The sequence below is a fragment of the Halichoerus grypus genome, chromosome 5 (assembly GCF_964656455.1).
Source record: "Halichoerus grypus chromosome 5, mHalGry1.hap1.1, whole genome shotgun sequence".
NCBI classification, from domain to species: Eukaryota; Metazoa; Chordata; class Mammalia; order Carnivora; family Phocidae; genus Halichoerus; species Halichoerus grypus.
In genome coordinates this window covers 159,183,891-159,203,781 of record NC_135716.1, presented here as the reverse complement: position 1 = coordinate 159,203,781, position 19,891 = coordinate 159,183,891, and the positions used below count along the sequence as shown (strand labels likewise).

The 19,891-nt window shown below is 52.3% G+C and overlaps 1 protein-coding gene and 1 long non-coding RNA gene across 16 annotated transcripts in view; both read right to left on the bottom strand.

Annotated features, from left to right (window-relative positions):
* The window catches only part of LOC118552561 (uncharacterized), a 165,740-nt gene that overhangs the window by 124,350 nt on the left and 21,499 nt on the right, over window positions 1-19,891 (bottom strand). The gene's annotated exons all lie outside the window — the stretch shown is intronic.
* LOC118552564 (uncharacterized) lies at window positions 4-11,135 on the bottom strand. 2 transcript variants are annotated; one of them, XR_013448255.1, is made up of 3 exons: window positions 10,984-11,135; window positions 10,296-10,732; window positions 4-1,206 (listed from the first exon to the last, which is right to left on the bottom strand). It is a non-coding gene; the product is annotated as an uncharacterized LOC118552564 (long non-coding RNA). The 2 variants fall into 2 exon arrangements; XR_004925599.2 differs by lacking the exon at window positions 4-1,206 and having other exon boundaries at window positions 10,288-10,732.

The window sequence follows — 19,891 nt, the reverse complement described above, 5'->3', positions numbered from 1 at the left end:
TCTCTCTCTGTCAAATAAATAAATAAAATCTTAAAAGAAAAGGAAAGAAGCAAGGGACGTGTGGACAGGTGTGGCCTACCGCAGGTGCACTCTTTCACTTAATCCTCACAGCTCTCTAGGACTGGGTTACTATCATCTCCAGTTTGTAGATGACAAGACTGAGGCTCAGAGAGGTGACACAACAGTGCCAAGTCACACAGCTCTGAAGATACCGAGCGGAGACGCACGCATGCCTCTTCACCCCGGGCCCTCTCCTGCCCTCACACCCCCCATCTCAATGATAGGCTGAGTCCAGGTCTGTTAACATAGAATCACTTACCATGGTCACCAAAATCACAACTGACATATTAATTCATTGCTAGAGCTTTCATCACACACACGATTACAATGCACATGATTATGGTCATTAGCAGAGCTTACAACTGCAAACATCATTAATAACTCAGAGCTCTTTCCATCACCGCTAACGGGCGCTGCCCAGGGTCCCCCATGCGCACACATGGAGCCAGAGAGGGACTCTGGTGGGAGCCAGGGAGCTTCAAATCCCCTGCGGGCTGCCCCCAGCCCCCTGTAGCCGCCACGGCTGCACCCACCCCACAGCCCTCCTTTCCCGGGGAGGCTGCCTGGGGTTGCTTCCACTCACTTGCTCCTTTGGGTTTGGGAGGAAGAGAGGGCAAGCAGAGCCCTGAAACATGCAGAGAACTGAACACTAGCCGCAGACAATCCACAATTCAAGTTCCAGGCGCAGGCAAGAGGCAAGGCCCTCAAACAAATGAGCAGAGGTTCACAGACTTTGCCAGAAACGCCTCCAAAACAAGGTCAAAGAAAATCCTGAAATAGTTTTGTGTCGAGATCTACAAAGTCAGTGCTAGATGGAAGCGCTTCCTCATTTCATCTCACAGCAGCCCTGGGGGAGAAGGATCAGTGTGCACACTGTGCCGATGAAGAAGCTGCGGCTCAGAGACATGCAGCCACTTGCCTGACGTCACACAGCGAGTACGCGGAAGAGCTGAACTTTGACTCCAAGTTGCTCCAGCATCACAGGCTGTGACCTTGCCTGAATTGCCCAGATCAGGGAGGTACCAGAGGGACTGAGGAGGGTCATGGCATGTCCAGCCAGAGAGACACTCACTCAGCTGTGCCCCTTTCCTGGCAGGTGCCTGTGGGAATAGGCAAAGGGAATGGGAGGAGGGAGAAGGAGAGGGGCTTGGAGAGAAAACAAAGAGAGTTAAAGGAGAGGAGAAGGAATAAACAAGGAGCCCCCCTGCCCACGTACCCTGCCACGCTCATCCTCACCCCTGCTTCATCCTTTGTACCTAATATCCATTTGCAACGCGTGATCCTGAATCCATGTTCCAATATATGGCAGAATTGGATGGTCCAGGGGCGCCTGGGTGGCTCAATTGGTTGGGCTTCCGACTCTTGATTTGGGCTCAGGTCATGATCTCAGGGTCATGGGATCGAGCCCCGGGTCAGCCTCCATGCTCAGCTGGGAGTCTGCTTCTCCCGCCCCCTCTGCCCCTCCCCCCTCCAAGTGCCCCGGGACTCAGCCAGGTTATTCGGCCACTTCCCTCTCGATGGGCATCCAATCGTTTCTTTCCATCACTGCAAAGAGTGCCCGTAATGAATGTCTTTGTACATTTATCTCTGTGTTCTGATGCTGTTACTCCCATAGGATGGATTCCCAAGGGAGGGATTTGTGAATCAGAGGGTGACTGTATTTTAAATTTTAATTGCTACTGCTGATTTTGTTCCTTAACATTTATAGCAATTCTTGTTCCCGGTGATGTACGCAAGAGCCCTCTTCCCACACCATGGCCAGAACTGGACTTTCACTGCATTTCTTACTCTTGCCAATAGATGGATGATAGTACCTACCTCATAAAATTGTTGTGAGGTTTAAATATAAAATACAATATCCACTACCTAAGTTCTTAATAAGTATTGGCCATTTATATAACTCTGATGTCACCTTATTATCATATATCTAAGGAAAGCCTAGAGTACATGATATGACCTCTAGGTTCAGGAGATTGTGTGTGTGTGTGTGTGTGTGTGTGTGTGTGTGTGTGTGTGTGTGTGTGTGTGTGTTTAAAGTAGACCTGAATTCCAACCCAGCCTTCCCTGCCCAGCTGGGCGGCTAGTCCTTTAACCTCTCAGAGCCTCAACTGCTCCATCTGTAAAATGGGGCCCTGAAGGAACCCTGCACATTCTCCTTCACGAGGAAATGAACAGAGCTCAAATGAATTTGTGACTGTGAAGTCATCTTTAAGATTCCATTCGGTTATGGAGAGTTATACTCTCCGTTCCACTAATGACCAGGCATGGTCTCTGGGGGATTACCAAGCAGCCACTTCTCAGGGGAGCAGGGACCTTCATAGAGAAGAAGGAGGAGGTCCCCTGACCCTTGGCCTCAACTCTTCAACAAGGCACTTATGCTCCAGACATCCTCGAGGACAAGGCAGATACATGAATAGGAGCACAGGGTCACCTAAGGGGCCCCAAAAGAATCTCCCTCTATCCACAAATGTCCCCTGGCCCAGAGAATATCATCAGATGTCTGAATTTTCACCACTAGAGACCTATGCCTCCCTGCAACACTCCCTGGGGGACCAGGTCCACTCCTGTGACTTCCAGCATTGTTTACCAAACCTTGCTGAGTCTGTGGTCTGTGCCAGGCACACGTGGTACCTCATGATCAACTCTATGTTTGATTCTGTCAAGGTCATATCTTCACCTCTGACTCCCATCCACGCTTCAGACCCACATTCCCATCTGTCTACTAGAAATCTCACCATCCATGCCCAGCAGGCACCTGAAACTCAGCATACCCCAGAGTCAGCTCATCAGCCTCAAACCTGCCCCTCCCCCTCCTGCTTCCCCATCTCCAGGGCTGGCCTCTCCCTGCTCCAGGCCATAACCCCAGAAGCCTCCCCATCCACCCACTCCCTCACCATCTGCAACCCGTCAGTTACGCAGTCTTATAAATTCAGCTGCCTTCTCCATCCCCCCACCCAGGGCCACGACTCAGTCAGATGAGGTGAGTGAGGCAAATTTAAGGGGGCGCTCTCGGGTCCCTGCAAGTGGTGACCCTGAGAGTGAGCATCTCCTTCAAACTGGCATTTTAGGCGCCTCAGCTGCCCACCCTAGTCCAGGCCATCCCCGCCCTCTGGAGTAGGCCAGCTCTTCGGCATCTCTCACGGGGCTAAGGCAGCAGCCAATAACCTGGCCTCCCTGCCTCGCCTCTCCGCCTCCAATCATCCGCTTCCCTTTGGCCAGATTAATCCTCCCAAATCCCAGCTTTGATCCAATCGCATCCCCAAGAATCTCCCAGGACTCGCCCGCCACCTACTGAATTAAGTACCAAGACTTGAATTCACACAGGACAAGTGAGCCGCCACGCACCCAGCTTCTGTTTGAATTTTCCCTGCTAAAAAGCTTGAGCTGACATCTGATTGGGTCACAAAAGCACCTGACACAAAAGCAGCCCATCCATAGGCTACCTAATAGCCTATCACAGGGCCTGACATAAGAAGTTCTACATGGAGACAAGGGGGCATCAGCTGAGCCAATCAGATTTCTGCTCTCAGGAGTTTGTACTAGAAGGAAAAGAAAATGGCCTAATTGCAGGGCAGAAAAAGCAGAAGCCAGGAACTGAACCTGAGTCAAGTCAACAGAGTTAATGCACTTCCTCCAGCTGCGCAGGTCCCGGTGCCATCTTAAATCCAGTCGGCCTTGGTTTTCCAGCCCTGCGACAGCTCCTCTTACTGGATCTCCATAAGAGGGCCCTTATGATGCGAGAAGGGTCTTGTGTGAGCTAGCTTGAGAGGACCACTGACCCATGAAACCAGAACATTCACCAGCTCTTCGCAGTACAGCCCTGCTTAGAATCTTGGCTACAAGTAACAGAAGTCTCCTCGAGCCAGTGTGGTTGGGGTTGGCTTTTATTCCAAACATGCAGGGGATTTCATGAATAAGGACTGGAAATGGGACGCAGAAGGCCATCAGGAACCAGTCCTTTCGCTCTCCCCTTGCAGTCCACTGGGTCCCTGGGTAGACCTACCCACTCCCAGCTTCCTAGTGAGAGATCCCAACCCCGCCTTCACCCAGTCCCAGTGCTAAATTTCTGGAAAAGAGAATCTGATTGACCCCATTTGGGTCAGTTATCCAATCATCCAGGAGCTAGGAAACCAGCTCATGGGAGAGGCATGGCTCCTGAGCCTTTGAATTCTTCCCCTAGGTTAGCCTTTGCCCTCTCCCAGTTCGCCCCCACCCATGGCTGTGTTCTTGCCAGAAGGGGTGGGGGGCCTGCCTTTCCTGACTTGTGGGCTTGGCACTGAGTGAGGAAGCTGGATCCCACCAAGACCCCCGGGGTGGAAGACAGCTGTCTGGAGAGGGCTGTAAACCCCAGCTCCTGCCACACAGCCCCAAGCTTGGCTTTGACACACACCCACGGGAAAAGGGGCATCTGATGCTTCTGTGCAGTTCCAAAAAGCTGGAGACATCTCACACCCACAAATAATAATCATGATTTTCTGTAATTATTATTTGTGTATTTTGCATAATTGTCATAATTATTATCATCAGCTCATCAGCCTCACATCCCAGTGTGCTCTCCTCCCGTCCTCAGCCCTGAAATCTGATCACATGGGGCACACTTCCCTGCCTCTGACTTCCTCCCTAGTGCTGGTTCTTAGGGATTCCTTCAGAAAACAGGATGGGACACTCCTGAGGGTTCTTCTGCCTTGCTTATCCCTCCAGAATATTTCTGGCCCTTGGTGCTAACTCTATGCCGGGCTGTGCTGGGGGAGGGAAATGAGAGAAGCTGGCTTGCTCACTCGCTGTAGTAAGGAAATCAGACCTCCCTGCCCCCCCTCCCAGTGGTGGGGTGCTGGAGTTTGGACGAGCCCAGGAGTTCAGGGTTTTATCCCAGCTCTACATTCCAGTGTGTGACATCAATCACATCAGCAGCCTGAAACCAGTCACGGTGGGAGTATTTACACCACAGAAATTGGCAAAAGGGCTTTTTTCCAGGGAGCTAGTTGGTAAACACTGGTCAGCGCAACTTCAAACCCACCTTCCGTGCCACAGACAGGATGTTCTTTTAAGGCAGAAATAGAACCATGTCACTCTTTTAGGGGCTCTATGTTACCCACAGGTGAACTCCAAACTCTGCAATGTAAGGCCTCCAAAGCCCTGCATGGCCCAGCCCCAGCCCACCACTCTGGCTTCCATCCTTACCGTCTCCCCATGCCCTTTCAGATGTCTCTGCGCCCCAGAGAAGTCACCTCCAGTCACCTCCACCCGCACCCCCGTTCTGACTTATCTTCTGCACCTGCCTTTGCCCCTTCTTCCTTCAGTTTGGGCTATGATGCCACGCCTTTCTAGAAACCCTTGCCCAATGCCCCCGTCCATACCCCACTCTCACGACAGCACGCATTTTCACCATGTGTCTATCTGCTTGTGGCCCCCCTAAACCACTTGCGGGGTCAAGTCTAATGTCCTCATTCTTTTACCTTCAGCACCTGGCACAGAGTCCTGCCATGTTGAACTGAATAGACACAACTGAATTGCATCAAAGAGAATCAACACCACAGCCCAAGAGAGACTGTAGGCAGGGTCCTCATAGAGCCCAAAGAGAGTGCCCTGGGAGGTCAGAGAGAGCAGGATGCTTCTGATGGGGACACATCCCCAGGGAGAAACACCAGGCCACACATTAGCAGGGCAGGACAGGCGGCCTCCTCTTCGCCGCTTCCTGCCTACCCTGGGGCGCCCCTACGGATACCCCTGTCGCTTCCCTATCTGCTCCTGCTTGGCCTACAGTGTGGGCCTCACAACACTTTGGGTGCAGGAAACCCCATCTCTACCTGCCTCGTGTGTGCGTGCACATGCACACACACACACATCTCCAACGTCCCCCCAAAAGTGGCTGAGGCTGAATTTCCCAGATCCCCAGAGGAAAACAATGGGGGCTCCATGGTAGATAGCAAAATTGGCAGAAAGAGGGATAAAACGTGGTCTTCCTTGCACACTGAAGTACGAAGTCTGAGGTTCTTATCTCACAGCTAACATTGAGAACTGTCCAGGAGGAAAGCAAAAAGCAGCAGAGCTAAATTAAACCATAAAGAAGAAACAAAACCAAACCTGAGTGCTTTCGGGGGCTACACAAGAGTCCCTACACCAGTGAAGATACTCACCGAGCAATTTGCTGAAGAGGAAAAATCCAGGGTTTTCTATGCCAGGAAAGGGGGAGGCAGCTGATGGTTCTGTCACGTAAGGATGGAAACTAGCTCTCCACCAAGGATTTGCTCATGTCTAGAAAACCTCCAGCTGGGTCCAGGAGGGGTCTCGCATAGGTCACGTGGTGACAGTAGCCATCCGTTTTGACACTTTCTAGGCAAGTGCTACTGAAAATAGATGTGTTCTGTGGGAGGGGCTAACAGTCCCTGCACACTTACTCTGTCCTAAGGACTGGGCTTCCTGCCACGGGGGGCGGGGGGGGGGGAGGGCGGCCATTAAGAGTCTAGGTTCAGGGGCCAGACCACCTCCATCTGTTTACAACCTTGAGCAACTCACTATTTCAGTTTCCTCTTCCATAAAGATGGGAATTATAATAGTATCTAACACACAGCGTTGTTATGAGGGTTAAATGTGTTATTATGTGTGGACTCCTTGGAACAGTATTTGGTAGAATCTTTTGAGAGGTGACTGATACTCTGATTATCTCATTTAAGGTTGTCATCAAGAGGGAGTTACTGGGGGCACCTGGGTGGCTCAGTCGGTTAAGCATCTGCCTTCAGCTCAGGTCATGATCTCAGGGTCCTGGGATCGAGTCCTGCATCGGGCTCCCTGCTCGGTGGGAAGTCTGCTTCTCCCTCTGCCTCTGCCGCTCCCCCAGCTCATGCTCGCTCTCTCTCTCTCTCAAATAAACAAGTAAAAAAAATTTTTAATTTAAAAATAAAATAAATAAATAAAATCTTAAAAAAAAAAAAGAGGGAGATACTATTTTATCTCCATTTTACAGATGGCACAATGACTTGCCCACAACCCTGCCACCACCACGGCGGCCCAGGGTCTAAGAATTGGCAGCGTAGCACCAAGGCCCCGGGGGGAGGCCCCTCTCATCGTGGCCACCATTCAACAATGGTTGCTGTGGAGACACCACCATCCTGGCCCACAGGACTCCTTCAGCCCCACCAGCACACTCGGCAAAGCTGGGAGCCACACAGCCCCCTCATCATCCTACCTCCTCTGAGGCCCTGCCAAGGAACAGACAGGAGTCCCCTCTGCCTGGACACCGGACTTCCCTCACCTCCCAGTCTCTTGGGTCCATAAAGATTCTCCCTCTAGTCAGGAGGAATTCCTCTCTCTCTTTCTTCAATATCCTCTCCCTTCCCTTACCAAGACACCCAGCTTAATCCCCTGGAGAGGCTCCAGCTTTAGGCAAACAAAACCCTGCCAGAGAAGTGTCTTGCAGAAGTCTCTTCCTGCCCGGCCACAAACCTCTCAGGAGCAAGGAAGTTGAAGCCAGCTGCCTGCCAGGATGGAGGAAAGAGAGAGAAGACAGCACTGTCTCTCATGGTCAGTCCACAGGAGTATAGGTGGGTGCTGGCGTTCTGCTCAGGGTGAGTCTCCCAGAGGCTGGAGTCTGGCCCTGAGGTACCAGGCTGGGCCAGGAGCACCACTGAGATAGCCCCAAAGGAGGCCACAGTTTGGAGGGAACATACACCCCAGCTGACCATTACTCTGCACAACAGAAGATCCAATGGTGGTCTGGAGCTGACACTGAGTCAAGAGCCATCCATTCCTCATGGGAAGGGCCGAGAAGGCTTCCAGGGACGGGAGCTATGAGGTTGGCCAGGCTGGGTGAGGAGGGGACATCAGCCCAGAGGGGTAAGAGGCCCAGCAGAGGGAACAGCTGGAGCTTGATGTTGCACCGGTGTCCAAGGACGTGGTACCGGGTGGCCCTTCGCATAGTGGGATGGGGGCGGTGAGGGGGTGAGGTAGGGAGGGAGATAAGGCTCAGCTGTCAGGGGCCTGCGGTGCTGCGCTGGGAGCTTGGACTCCATCCTCTAGGAGGTGCGGGGTCACGGAAGAGTTTGCAGTAAGGAGGATGTGCCTAGGTGTGGTGGGCCGGGTGAGACGGGGCCGGGGGGCTGCAGGCCCAGGGGGTGCGGGCCCCACTGCTGGCCACATCGGCAACCAGGAGGCCCTTGCCAGCCAGCCCAGCCGCCCACCTGGAGGCCGAATGAACACAATGTGCCTGAAGAGGCTGTGGTGGGGTTTTCTAAGCCCACACTTGACTCTGTCCACACAGAACCCGCCTGTGTGTGGCCTTTGGGGAGGCTGCACGGGAGCAGCATATCGATCAGACTGGAAGGAGAGGAGGAGGAAAAAAAATACCTTCAAACAGCAGAGATTTAAATCCGTTATTGGCTTCTAAAGACCCAAGGACACGAGCACACACAGGCCAGCCTCCCACGAGAGACACGGGGACACGGAGAGAAACGTGTGTGGGCAAAGACACGCATGTGCAGAGACACACGTGCGGCTCGTGGCTGTAAGCGCAGGCGACTCTCACATGTACCCACACGTACATGTGGCGCAGAGGCTGAGGACACAGGTCCGTGGAGGCAGAAGAGGCCAGAAGTACCTGCACAGGCCCAGAGAGTCCCATGGGCCTTCGCACAAGAATGTGCCTCCCTGCACATCCAGAGATGCTCTCGAATGTTCCTGGACACACACCCTACAACCCGCTCGGAGGTCCTAGCCCTCGGGCAGGTGGGAGCCGGCATCTCCTCGAAGGGTCCCCTGTTCGCCAGCTGCTATCAGCTTCCAGATATCCGGGCAGGAGTGGACGGTCCCCGGACTCACTCCTGGGATTGTCAAGGTCACAAGATGCAAATGAGGCAGACCTACCCCATGGGAGGGCGAAGAGGGCCCAGGCATGTGTCAGTGGCCACCAGGGAATTCAGGGTGGGGGCATCAGGATCACCAGAAGGGACTTTTGAATCGCTGATGCCTGGGTCCCACCCCCAGAGACTCTGATCCAGTTGATGTGGGGAGAGCACGGGGCATGGGTAGGTTTTTAACACTCCCAGGTGATTCCAGTGTGCTTCCAGGGTTGAAAATTACTGGAGCAACTGATGTGGCCTCTGGGGTCCTGCCAGCAGCCCCGTTCCCCGGCAGGACCACCTGAATACACGAGATCCTGAGGGTGGGAAGGTGTCCCTCCCCCTGCACTTCAGCATACCCAGGAAGCCCTTGACAGCCGGGGTCTGGCGCACCCACACACACACACCCCCAGACCCTTTCCTAAGTGTCCCCGGTGCAGAGCGCAGAGCGGAGCCGCGGTGGCTGGCGCGCCCCATCCGCGCACTGCGGCTGCCCCCTGCTGGACGGAGACGGCCGAGCCCGGCAGCCTGCAGACTGCTCTCCCCAGCGGGGCGCGCGGCAGGCTGACTTGCGGAGGGAGCCAGGAGGGCGCCGTCCTGGAGAGAAACCCCTTACGCTCCCCAAGCCCCCAGCTCTGCCCCCTCCCGCCAAGGCCCAGCCACCTCTCCAGTCCCAGCCATCTCGGGCCGGGATGGGGGCTCAGAAAGGTCCTTTTTTTTTGGTTCATCTACCCAATGGTAGCCAGGAATGCCATTGACCTGGGCCACCTAGTTCGCCCAGTCCCCGCTGGGGCTACGCAGATGAATGTGGGAGGGGCCCAATGGAGGAGGCGCCCCCCCTTCGGTCCTACCCCACTTCCATCCATCCTCCAACAGCCGCCTGAGCCGCCTCCCTCAAGCCGATGGCATCTTCATCTACCCCACACCAGGATTCTCCCACCGCCCTGAGGGTAAAGCCCAGGCTCCTGAACACAGCCGCCCAGTCTCCCTGGGAGGCCGTACCCCGCTGAGGCTGCCTGACAAACTCTTACTCACCCCTCCACAACCTTCCAGCTCTGCTAGGAAGCCTTCCCTGACCTCCTCGCTCCAGCAATCCCCACACCCCGCGCTGCTTTCTCCTCTTCTCCTCCATTACGGACCCACCTCTTATAAATAAATCTCTGTTTACAGGTCAGCCTCCCCCGACCAGACAAGGGGGGGTCCCCAAGGGCAGGGACCAGGGGCCTGGGGTCAATAAACTTCTGTAGGACGAATGAGGGCTTCTCCGAGCCGCCCAGTCCACAGGGAGCTCTCCCTGCTCTGACTCCACCAGGCAGCGGGGCAGAGCCCTCCCCTCAGATCGCTAGGACAAGGACACACGAGAGCAGTAACTGCACTAACACGAATGAAGCACTTACTCACCAAGTGCCGGGTGTGTATTCTGCTCCAAGTGCTTTACATATAGTAATTCATTTCACTGTCCCATTTCACAGACGGGAAAATGAAGGCACAGAGAGGCCAGGGAACTTGCCCAAACACACAGCTGGTCAGCCCAGAGCTGGGATTCAGCCCAGCAGGCGGCTCCGGAGGCCACAGTGTTCACACGTCTCCCTTAAGGGAAGAGAACGCTGGTGGAAGACGGATGTCCACTCTGGCCCCGGCCCCCTCCAGGCACCTCGTCTGGGGCCCTGAGAGGCTCTTCCCAGGAGAAGCCAGGCCCCCATCCTCTCTCCAGCCGGCAGTTCGAGGGCTAGGGCTGCTTTCACTTCCTTCTTAATTTTTCTGACAAGAGCGGACGCCACTGCAGTGACAACCAGCCTGTCGGTGTGAACGGGAAGTGGATCCAGCCCCTCGTTTGTCTGGTAAGAAAATGGAATTGGACAAGGAGGCAGCTGAGCTTTAGGAGCCCCGGAGGCTCCAGAGGTGGTGGCAGAAGCCACAGGGCTCCCAACAGCTGGGGAGTGGGGGCAGCGCAGGACGGGGGGCCCAGATGCCCGGAGACCCTCCGGACCAGCCCTGCCTCTCATCCGTCCCTCCTTCCTTCTTCCCTCCCTCCCGTCCTGTTCTTCCTCCCTTCCCTCCTTCCTCCTTCCCTCCCTTCCATCCAGACCTGGTGAACAACCACGCTTGCCCGGGCCACGCACAAGGACCAAGCAGTCACTGTCCTCCTCGAGGATGACAGGCCATCAGATCACGACTCCAAAGCCCAGCTGCCCGGTGCCTTCCGACGGCGCGAACTGCACCAGGTCCTAAGTTCCGCATCTGTACAACAGGGCACTGGCGCCCCGTGCTCCGTTGTGGGTTGGAAGGATTACTGAGTGCGTACAGGAAACGCGTTCTGGCACAGTGCCGCACCCACAGCACGCTTCCTCGCCGACCCCAGGAGCTCTTCGCTCCTGTTCCTGTCGTTCCTCACACCCCCTGGCAATCCAGAGTGCCCCCTTGAAGTCTAACCACTGTCCCTCCTGCTGCAAGGCTCTTGTTATCCACAGCAGCTGTTCGCACGCACCCACGGATGTGTCCCACACCGCGCTCACACCCCCTCTGCCTAAGCCCCCCGCGGGAGGGCTGTGCTGACTCCGAGTCCCTGGTCTCAGAGGAGGGCCGAGTTCAGCTTGGGGGAAACAGCTCCCTTCCCCAAACCAGCTGCGTCCGCCTCACCAGTCGCTAAAGCTGGCCCCTCAGCTGGACAGTTCTTCCTGACATCTGGCCTCAGGCTGTGCGGCTGCAGCACCAAGGCTCACGTTCTGGCCGAGCAGAGGAGCTGCCCGCCCCAGCCCCAGCCCCAGCCCTGCTGCCATGGTCCCAGGGAGCAAAGTAACAAGATCACAGAGCTGGGCCACACCTCTGGCCCTAGGAAAGCCCTCGAAGATGAAGCGCATCCGTGGGTCCAGCGTGGCGAGTGGGTCCCCGAGGAGGTGCTGTTCGTGAGTGTGAGTGTGCATGATGGTGTGTGTCTGAGTGGGGGGTGACTGTGCATTTGTGTCTGTGCTTTGTGGGATTGTGGCTCACGTGTCTGTACGACCGTGTGTCTCGGCACCTGCACGAATGTGTCGGTGGGGTGCTGGGACACTGTCCCTGGCTGAGTCCCTGTCATCATCAGCAGGATCCGCACTGCCAACCCCAGGAGTACTCACTATGTGCTGTGTGCTTTACCTACGTGTGTTCATTTACTCCCCACAAAAGAAGCTCCTGACTCCAGCCCTTCACCAAGCCCCACACATATGGGGTCTCAGGGGGTAGGCCAAGCTCAGATTCCATGGCTGGGTCTTGGAGGTCCCTCGAATTCTAGCTCAGAGCCGTATCTCAGGCTGTATCTCCCACCCTCCTCCACCTCAGCCAGGAATCCTCCAGCCCCTCACATCAGGAAACTACTCCTGACCTTGCAAGACCCAGAAAACGCTGCTTTCTCGTGGAAGTACCCACACACAGCCCTGCCACCTCCTCCAGGAAGCCTTCCCTGACTTTCCAAGAGTTGGCACCTTTGGCCTACGTGCTGCAGCTCTGATGTCCCCCCGGCTGGTCATTATTTCTTACACGTCCAACTCCCCATCTGCCTGGAACTCAAGAACAAGGTGGAGCCTGATTCTTCCCCGGCACCTCCAGCATGCACTAGCTGCTCAGGAAATGGTGGCTGAGCCTGTGACGCTTGGCTAGGGGTAAGGGAAGCAGGGAGGTGGCCCTAGTTCCATTCCCTGAGGCTTCCTCCAGCTTCACTCAGGGAGGCAGCTCTGCTCTCTCACCTGGCTCATCTGTAAGGGTCAAGGTGCCTGGTCCAAAGCAGATGGTCCAAAGCTGCCCGGACCTGGGGGAGCACCACAGGGGAGTGCCCAGAGCAGGCACAGACCTCTGCTGGCAGCTGACCTCTCCCCTTTTCCCCCCGACAGCTGCTCCCCCACCCCCCCACCCCCCCGCCCTGAGGCCAATCCCTGAGACCAGCCACAGCCACTGCCTGCCGGCCTGCCATCACTGTGTCACCAGCCAGGAGGCGTCCCTCCGAGGGGGCGGGGCAGAGGGAGAGGGAGGAAGCCAGGTGGGGGATGAGGAGCTCAAAGTCCTGGGAGGGAGACGGAAGGCAGGGAAGGGGAGGCAGAAGAGAAAGGGGGGTGGCTCGTTCATTTCTCTCTCTGTGTGTCTGCAGGCTGATACTTCCCCCTGGTTAACGACTGCCTGCCGTCCAGGCGAGGCCCCAGCCCCTGCTAATTACCATGATTAGCACTGAGCAAGCTGCCGCATTTTATGACTCTCCAAACCAAAAAAATAATTAAAGCAATTACTGTCATTAACACTCTGCCCTCTTCCCCCACCTTCTCTGAGAATGAGCAGCCAACAGGCATCGGGGAGTCGTGATTGGACCCTGGGCGCCTTCCCCTCCCCGTTTTGCAGCCCCCCCCTCCACCACCACCCCTGCCACCACCTGCCAGCTCCAGGAGCACCAGTCCGGACAGCCCAAGCCCCAGCAAGGCAGGAAGGCCACAAGGAAGGGCCTCAGTGGGAAGACAGGCAATCCCCCCCTATACCCCCACCCACCCCCATCCCAGCGTGCCTGGAAAAGCCAGAGCCAGGCCTCTGGGAAATGCACCGAGAAGGTGCCACTCAGGTAGGAGCCCACCAGCGCCAACCCCCCCACCTCCCCAACAAGCAGCACCCCCAGCCCCGTACCCTCTGGTCTTCCGTCGTCTCCCACCACAGCCGGGCCCAGTGCTCTGCCACACCCAGCTGAGGGACTGGGTCACCTACACCGCAGAGTTTCGGTTTCCTCGTCTGTAAAATGGGCTGCCTGGTCTGCTTGGGCTGCTATAAAATACCACAGACAGGGATCTTAAATAACTGACAGTTTCTCACAGATCTGGAGGCTGGGAAGTCCAAGATCAAAGTGCTGATGAACTCAGTCCCCTGTGAGAGCCCTCCCTCTGGCTTACAGATGGCTGCCTTCTCTCCCCACGCCCCCTTCCCTTTCCTGGGTTAGTGCACTTGCGGTGGGGGGGGGGGGGGAGAGGAGGGAAGCAATCGCCCTGGTGTCTCTTCTTGTAAGGGCACCAATCCCATCATGGGGGCCCCACCCCCATGTCCCCCGCTAAACCTCATTACTTCCCAAAGACCCCATCTCCAAACACCACTAGATGGGGGTTTAGAGCTCCAACATATGAATTTGAGGAGGGGGGACACCATTCCATCCATAGCATGGGCTTGGAAATATTGTGAAACAATCCCTCCTCATGAGCCTGTGAGGATTACACGAGATAATCAGTGGTTCCCTTCAAAGTCCCTCCAAAGCGGAGAACGGCTGGGGAGAGCAGGAGGAGTTGCAGAGGAGGCCGGAGAGGGGACCAGGCTCTGCGCTGGGATGATTTTATAAACCATGATGCCTGTGACCCTATGGCTTATGGCCATAGCCTCCTACCTGGTCTCCCCACTCTGTCCCTGCCTCCTGCCCTTCAGTTTATTCTCAACACATGAGCCAAAGGGAATCTTTCTTTTTTAAGATTTTATTTATTTGACAGAGAGAGAGAGAGCATAAGCAGGGGGAGTGGAAGGCAGAGGCAGAGGGAGAAGCAGACTCCCCACTGGGGAGCCTGATACAGAGCTCGATCCCAGGACCCTGGGATCATGACCTGAGCTGAAGGCAGACACTTAACCTACTGGGCCACCCAAGCGCCCCCCAAATGGAATCTTTTAAAGCATAAGTCATAGAGCACAGAAGATTTTTAGGGCAGTGCAAATACTGTGTATGATACTATAATGATGGATACATGTCATCACCCATTTGTCCAAACCCATAGAATGTACACCAGGAATGAACCCTGGTTTTTATGGTCTTTGGGTGATAATGATGTATCAGTGGAGGTTCATCAATTGTAACAAATGTACCACCCTGGTGGGGGAGGGATGTTGATGATGGGGGAGGCTGTGCATGTGGGGGCTGTGGGGGAGCAACAGGTATACGAGAAATCTCTGTATCTGCCTCTCAATTTTGTGAACCTCAAACTGCTCTAAAAAGTAGTCTTTAAATTGCCCCCCAGAAAGTAATAAATACTTAAATAAAAAAAAAAAACATATATCAGATCATGTCACTTCTCTGCTCAGAATCCTGAATGGATCCCCATGTCACTCAGAGTAAAAGCCAAAGTCCTTACGATGGTCTCCCAGGCCACGTTCCTCTCCTGGCTCCAACCTCAAACATACCCAACATACTTCTGCCCTAGGGTTGGCCCACTTCTCCGGGACACTTACTCCAGATGCAACTCATCTCTTTCAGGACTTTGCCCAATGTCTTCCCAATGATGCAACTCTCACCTGCCTCCCACCACATACCCCCAATCCTCTTGCCCTGTTTTACTTTTCCATTCTCCCATTGTGCCTAACACCTTTTAACATGTTTTGCAATTTACTTATTTACTGTGGTCATTGTTTATTGTCTAGCCCCCAGAAAGGCAGGGATCATTGTCTGCTCTGCTCTGATGACTTCCTAGATCAATGCCTGGCACCCAGTAAGGCACCCAGTAAATACTTGTCTAATCTAATTGAGGAACTGTAATCTTAGTCATGGCATTCTGTTTCCTGTGGAAGATCTAGTGGTGCCCGTGGAGCGACGTGAGCCCCCAAAGACGTCAGCACAAGCAGCGGAGAAGCAACATGCATCAGACTGTGCAGGACCAGTCTTCAACAGCGACACCGTGTGCCGAGAAGGAGCAACAGCAGTGGGCGTGGTCCCGGCGGTAGGATGACGTCATTTCCTCCGCATAGGGCTTCCTGGCCAATCCAGAGACAGGGAGAGGTTCTCAACTGGGCTTTCTTCTCCTAAAGTGGCCCAGAGCAATTATTTTAAAACTAAAATTTCACATCCATTAGGATGGCTATTAGTTAAAAAGTACAACCAACTAACAAGTGTGGGCCAAAACGTGCCGGAATTGGAACTCTCAGGCACTGGTCGTGGGAATGCAAAATGGAGCGGCTGCTGCGGAAAACCTTAGGGTGGTTCCTCAAAAACTCAAACATAGAATAATCATGTGATCCAGCTGTTCCACCTCTAGGTACGTACCCCAGAGAATCGAAAGCAGGGATTTAAACAGACGTTTTTGTTTTGTTTTGTTTAGATTTTATTTATTTGACAGAGCGAGAGAGCGAGAGAGAGCACAAGCAGGGGGAGCAGTAGGAGAGGGAGAAGCAGGCTTCCCGCCGTTCAGGGAGCCCGATGTGGGACTAAACAGATGTTTGTGCACCAGTGTTCACAGCAGCATTATGCACAACATCCAAAAGGTAGAAGTAGCCCAAGTGTATGTCAATGAATGAAAGAATAAGCAAAATATGGTCTGTACATACAATGAATATTATTCAGCCTTCAAAAGGAATGACAGCCTGATACATCTACAACATGGGTGAACCTTGAAACATGAAGCTAATTGAAATAAGCTAGTCATTGGGGCGCCTGGGTGGCTCAGTTGGTTAAGCCTCTGACTTCAGCTCAGGTCATGATCTCGGGGTCCTGCGATCGAGCCCCACATCAGGCTCCCTGCTCAGTGGGAAGTTTGCTTCTCCCTCTCCCTCTGCCCCTCCACCTCCTCGTGCTCGCTCTCTCTCTCTCTCTCAAATAAACAAATAAAATCTTTAAAAAAAAAAAAAAATAAGCTAGTCACAAAAGGGCCAACACTGTATGATTCCACTTATATAAAGTACCTAACATAGTCAAATTCAGGGAGAGTAGAATGGTGGGTGCCAGGAAGTAGGAGGAGGGGGGAATGGGGAGTTAGTGTTTCATGGGACAGAGTTTCAGTTCGGGAAGATGAAAAATTTCTGGACATGGACGGTGATGATGGCTGCACAGCAGTGTGAACGTACTTAATAGTGAACTGTATTAAAATGATAATGTTTATATTATGAATATGCATATTTTACCACAATAAAAAAAAATAATTTTTTAAAGCAGAAAAATAAAACAGAAAATAACAAGGTAGAGGTGACTCTGAGTCCGAGGAGAGATGCTCCAAAGCATGGCATGGAGGTGGGTACGGGACATCTTTCCCCCCAATGTGCGCCCTCCAAGCTACTGGCACCAAGTGACCCTACTTCTGTATGTCCTACTTCATCTTGTTGGGACCCCAGTTTGGCTCATACTTCTTTTCGGGGTCCATCTATAAGGACTCTGAGCTCCCAAAAGTCAAACTGCACAAAATATGTTCCTCTGTGAAGTTCCTTTCCCCTAGTCCTAGTCAAAACTTTGGAAATAGAGCGAAGTGATGGCTATGAGTCCTCTCCACATCTGCTGAATTGGTCAACAAGACCGTCTAGAGTCAGCTGGTTCCGCAGCACTCAGCTTTGTCTGATACTCTAATTACTATTGATTAGGGCCCACGCTCTGTGGAGTTAGACGTTCACTTGTGGAAAACTGATAAGTTTGCAGATGATTTCCATCCCATAAATAACACCAAAGCTTGGCGGGGGGGGGCGGGGGGAGATTGCCTTATAGGATATTAACCAGTTTCGTTTCTAATTTAGTAATCTTCTTGCATCATTGTTTTTCAAATGAGTTTCCATATCCTCCTTTGAAACAGCTTTGTTGAAAGATTCTCTCATTGAGTTGAACAATATTTTGATTGTGCTCACTAGGTATTGCATGAGAATTATGTTTTTAACATTTTGAGGGTTATACTTTGGCATCTGGGGAAACTGGACAGGTGCTAATGTGTCCCAGACACAGTCCTGGGGCTACTTGTCACCTCCCCTGCCTCAGCGCTCCTTCTTCTGACAACCCTCCCCTGCCTCCCTCCCTCCCTCTCTCCTTCCCTTTCCCTCTCTCTCCCTCTCACTCATCTGAAAATCCCTGTTCTCCTCGGCTCCTAGCCCAGGTAATAAAACCAGGTCACATCCATAGTCCTGTTTGAAATGTGGTCATTACAAAACTGAATATTCACCATCTCAGTTTGCCTTCCTACACTTAGATTTCTTCTTCAAGGCTTCTTGCTAGAAAAATAGGTGGTATTTGCCTTACTATGTAAAGGACTCCATCCTGTTAATTTTCTTAAAAAGTGTGGGGGGAGCCATCTAATTCAAGGTCACGTGTGTCTACACCTCCAGAAACCAGCTATCCCCAAATGAGCTTCCTCATCGTCTTTAAAAAAAATAAGTAAATAAAGACCTTCTAGACAATTATCATATGATCTCACTGATATGAGGAATTTGAGAAACAAGACAGAGGATCACAGGGGAAGGGAGGGAAAAATGAAACAAGATGAAACCAGAGAGGGAGACAAACCAAAAGAGACTCTTAATCTCAGGAAATAAACTGAGGGTTGCTGGAGTGGAGGGGGGTGGGAGGAATGAGGTGGCTGGGTGATGGACATTGGGGAGGGTATGTGCTATGGTGAGCGCTGTGAATTGTGTAAGACTGATGAATTACAGACCTGTACCCCTGAAACAAATAATACATTATATGTTAATAAAAAAATTAAAAAAAAAAAAATAAAGACCTTCTCCTACAGATAACCTGTTACAATATTTTAGAACTGATTATTATTATAGAAAGAAGCGTTTTTTCTTATTTTTATGATTTTGTGTCTGATGTCTTACTAAACCCTTTTATTAGCCATAATTAATTGTTTTGAGTTAATTTTATTAGGTTTTCCGTGATAAAATTGTGTCTTTGGCAAATGATCATTTTTCCACAGCTGAATTTTGTAATCATGTTTTCTGTCTTATCACATTGGCTGTAATTCGTGTGCTTTGCTATGATTAAATGTGTTGAGCTATTTTGTGTATAGCTATTGAGCAAAATTTATTGGCGAGCAAAGAGGCTAGGGACGAAGTTAGCAGCTAAAAAACCCAGAAAAGATCGTAGTAAACTGTGTGGGGAGATGTGACGAGGCCTGGACTGGTATCACGAATGCAAGGGAAGAGCTAGAGGGAAGAGAATGTTTAGATAATGAATTAGCAACTAGGGCAGAAACCAAACACCACTGTAGATCCACACACCCGAAGCCCAGCGGTCCACCTGCGTGCCCAGGTATGGTGGGCATGTGTTCCACCTTCCTCAGTACCGTAGTGATTAGTTTGGGAATGGGCACTTGATCCAGACTCACACCAAACAAGTCCCGGTGTTCCCCATCCACATGACCCAAGTTGGTCCGATCAGAAGCAAAGCTCAGGAATTCTGTAGGTTGGATAGTTGGCCAAAGGGCAGCCCCTCTCTCTCCCAGAATTTGAAGGTAGAAACCTAGAAGCCGTTGGCACCCAACATAGAGAAGCTGACCTGAGCATCAGGTGTAATGCACTTTGGATTGGACCTATCGAGGCCCATGCTACCTTTGGACTTTCGAGTCCCATAAACTCTACCTTCCTTTACTGGTTAAACCAGTTTGCAATGGGTGCTCTGTAATTTGCTCTATAAAGAGTCCCCCGCTGGTATGCCAGGAAACTGACAATATTTTTAATAGATCCTACAACTCTCTTACAGTGTATCCATCTGAGACAAGGTGTGAGGAGGGAAAAGTAATTAGAATTCTCAGTTTATAAACATTTCCTAAAATGTGAATTCAAGAGAGAAATTAGCAGCTATTTTAATTGTCTACTCCATTTCCACATCCTCACACTTGATCTACCTACTCTTTAAATATATTAATTAACATTTTTATAAATACTTTTCCAGTTTACAATACATCTTCACACATCTTGACTCATTTGGTTCCCACAACAAACAGGAGAGATGACTGAGAGATGCCTCATTTTGTGTAGCTCTGCACACTTTGCAAGGCTTTTTCTCTTATGTTATTTTGTGTGGTATTAGTATGTCTGGCTCTTGCAAGTTCCAGACTCCAGGAAAATTGATGTATTCGTTGGTAGTTCTCTCAGCCCACAGAGAATAGTTGGACATTTCTCTCTATTCACTGGTGTCAGTCAACACTGTCCCTACCTTGTTCACCAGGTGAACTCCTATTCATACGTAAAAGCCCATTTCAGATAAGGCACATCATGTCTTTCTCCCCAGAAAGGGGGGCAGGTGAGTGTGGTCTTCAAAAATGTTG